Source organism: Tupaia chinensis, unplaced genomic scaffold (assembly GCF_000334495.1).
Source record: "Tupaia chinensis unplaced genomic scaffold, TupChi_1.0 Scaffold000415_1, whole genome shotgun sequence".
Lineage (NCBI taxonomy): Eukaryota > Metazoa > Chordata > Mammalia > Scandentia > Tupaiidae > Tupaia > Tupaia belangeri.
The window spans coordinates 919,266-922,847 of NW_006159920.1; the positions used below are offsets into that span (position 1 = coordinate 919,266).

At 37.0% G+C, this 3,582-nt stretch overlaps 1 protein-coding gene across 8 annotated transcripts in view; it reads left to right on the forward strand.

Annotated features, from left to right (window-relative positions):
- Positions 1-3,582, forward strand: part of ZNF148 (zinc finger protein 148) — a 141,190-nt gene that overhangs the window by 111,062 nt on the left and 26,546 nt on the right. The window lies entirely within an intron of this gene.

Below are 3,582 nucleotides of genomic sequence, written 5' to 3' on the forward strand. Positions count from 1 at the left end.
GAAGAGGTTTTTTTTTTTTTTTTTTGGAGAGATTTTCACTGTAGGGCGCGTGCGCTCGCCAGACAGACAGAGAGAGACATAGAGACAGAAAGCGAGAAATCACCCCCCAGGGGGGATGGTCACGCCGCAATCCCTTCTCCTCCATTCTCCTCTCGGGATCTTGGGCACGCACGCACACACGCCCGGCGTGAGTTTTAAGCCATCGGGTCCAGGACACGAACCACGGTCGACTACATGGGAGTCCAGCAACATAGTCATTACGCTAACTGCTGGTTCCCTGTGAGGAATAGTTTGTATACATTTGAGTACGTTACATGTCATTGAGCCAGTACTGTCAGCAGTTACCTTCATTTGCTCTGGTGAACTGAACCATCTGTGAATTTTTGTCAGATGTAGAAGCTGAATGTCTTGATTTATCCTGTTATCTAGCAGTTTGCTATTCCAGAAGTAGTCTTATTTTATTTACAGGGACTTTTTAAGTATAGAGCCAAGATTAAATTCACTTGGATGAATAGAGCCACTTTGAAGTTACTGTTACTGAACATGGAAGAATGGCTTTAGAAATTTATTTTTGCAGAAGACTTGAAAATGTTTCTTAATAAAGTCAACCTAGTGTTACAAAAGGAAACAGTGTTAATATGTGCAGCTATCTATTACAGTAATATATTTTGACAGCAACTAACATTGAATCACAAAATACTGGTTTTTATATACTTCCCATATTATTATAAGAAGCAAAATTTCCTTTCCCACACAAATATATGTGATGGATATATCTAGAATTCAAACTATGGTTTCATCAGTGTTTGGATATTGAAGCAAGTGCAAAGGAAATTTTTATATTTCAGAATCCATTTAACTATGCATCTCCATCTGATATTCAAGTGAAAGTCATTAATCTGCAATGCAATGTATGCAAATATCAGGAATCCAGTAGAATTCTATAAATTCCTTTCAAGTAATGAATAATACTTAATAAAATTACATTTCATGGATTGATATTAGTTCCTGTCTTTGTGACAGGACATTTTCAAAGATGGAATATGTAAAATCTCATCACAGATCAGCATTAACAGATACATATTTTAAATCAACTCTAATGGTAGGGATTGCTTACTTTCAACTCCTGTTCGGTGGAATTTTACCTTTCCCTGTATAAAAGTATTTCTGTCTTCTCATTAGACCTGTATGTTTTTTTGTTTTTGTTTTTAGGTATAGCAAAGCAGGGAGTTTATTAAAGGAGAGGGAAGGAAAAACAGAGCTCCCAAGAAAGGAAGGGTCCTGGAAAATGGGTTGCCAAGGAAGAATTGTGGCGGGGGTTTTTTTTTTGGGGGGGGGGGTTCAGGAAGGACTTGTTCTAGGTGGGGCTTGTGCATGCAGTGCCCTCCGGGGTGGTGAGGAGCACATGATGAATGGGTTCACTTATTCTAATTTTGGAGTGGGTACCAAGGTAAGGAGATTCTTTGTCTAGAAACTTTAGATTTATAAAAATTACACATTATTATAGTTAGAATTTTATCAATAAAAATTTTGGGCATACTGTTTTTTCTCATTATAGGCGTGTGTATACAATATTTCTTGGCCCACAAAGCCTTGTCTGGCCCTTGGTATAAAAAGTTTGCTGAAACACCCCCCTAAAGATTATGCTCTACCTCTTCAGCCCTACTCCCTCAGTTCTTAGACCCCTGCTTTGTTACTGCTCTTGTCATTTTCTGCCTTATTTTTGGTCATACCGTGGACCATTGGTTACCAAGCTTCAATCTCTGATTTCAGCTTCGCATTTTCTAAGAACTATCTGCTGTCCTATCTGTTTATGCTTTGTAGTACTTAGGTTCCAGTAATCTTCTGTCTCCTAGGATCTACAATCTGCTCATTAAAACTACATTTCACTATTTCTCATTTTCTTCATATCTTCACTTCTTTAATGCAGTTTGAATTCTGTCATCATTTATCATCATCACTCCTGTTTGCTATTCATACCCTCTTGCCCTCTCTTAAAATAGTCACCTGGCTAAATTACAGCCTTAGACAAATTTAAATATTCACCTGACTGTTGAAATAAAGCAGAAAACTCCACTGAATTAAACTTTAAGTTGGCTTGCTAGAAGTCATTTTCTTAATTTACTCTACTGCACATGTAGATTGGCTTTGTAGTTAAACCAGTCGGCTAGTTCTACCTGCCATCTGTTACTGTAATTAATTTTTTTGATAGAACCATACAATTAAAAGTTTAAGTCCTTTTTAATTTATTCTTCTAAAACCAGTAAAACTTTAACATTGGTCAAGATTATTTTGTCATTTTTCTCTTAATATTTTAGAGGGAAAAAAGTGAACATATCTATTTTATTCTATTCTTTTTTTTTTTTTTTTTTTTTTTTTTTTTTTTTTTTTGAGGGGGGGTTTTGGTTTGGGTGGTCTCTTTTTTTTGAGAGAGAGGTTTTGGCTATAGGACGTGTGTGCTCACCAGAAAGAGAGAGAGAGAGACAGCGAGACAGAAACCGAGAAATCACCCCCAGGGGGGATGGTCACGCTGCAATCCCTTCTCCTCCATTCTCCTCTCGGGATCTTGGCATACATGCACACACACCTGGCGTGAGTTTAAGCCATCGGGTATAGGACTTGAACCGTGCTCGACTACATGGGAGTCCAGTGACATAGCCATTATGCTAACTGCTGATCCCCATTTTATTCTATTCTTCAGGATAAAAATACTTTCTCTAATTACAGTAGATCAGCTGACTTGATAATCTTTTTATTTTGGGGCAATTGTTGCACTTTTTTATTTCATAGAGCACAATCCATTTGTGTGTGGGTGTTGGCTTTGTGTGTTTAATTTGGTTCCTCAGACTATGAAGCTAAATATGTTGACTTTCATAGAAAATCAATTTTTCCATAGTTTTTGCTGTAGAGCGTGTGTGTTCATCAAAGTAAGAAAGACAGAGAAATCACCCCTTAGAAGGATGGCCACACCACAATTCCTTCTTCATTCTCCTCATGGGATTTTGGGCATGCACGCACATGGGCCTGGTGTCGTCTGGGACTTGAACTATGTAGTTGGCCATGTGGGATCTATTGATTGATAGTACCTTAGCCACCATGCCACTGGGTAGCCCTGGAAAAAGTTTTTGAAGTTGTTACTATTTCATCTTTTATTCTAAGAGACACTAAGCTTAATATGTGTATGATTCATGTCAGTTTCCAAATGTCATTCCCTTTTTTAAATTTTCATGATTCCAAATCCATTTGGGATTCTGGGATACCTGTGAATGCTCAATATTTATTAAAGATTAGAGAAAAATCTAGTAAAATGATTAAACTGCAGTTAAGACGTAGGCCCAAATACAGATAGTCACACCATAAAATTTTCTGTGCATTCTATAAATATAGGTTGCTTATTAGTTTATAATCTACAGATACACATTTAATTTGATTTAATCACATTTCACAGGCTGGATTTTTTTAAAAAAATATTTAATTTTATTAATTATTATTATTTTTAAGTTTGCTATAGGAAAGACAGAGAGAGAAAGTGAGAAAGCAAGCTACCAGGTCTGGGACTTGGGAGTCCAGCGCCTTATCCAC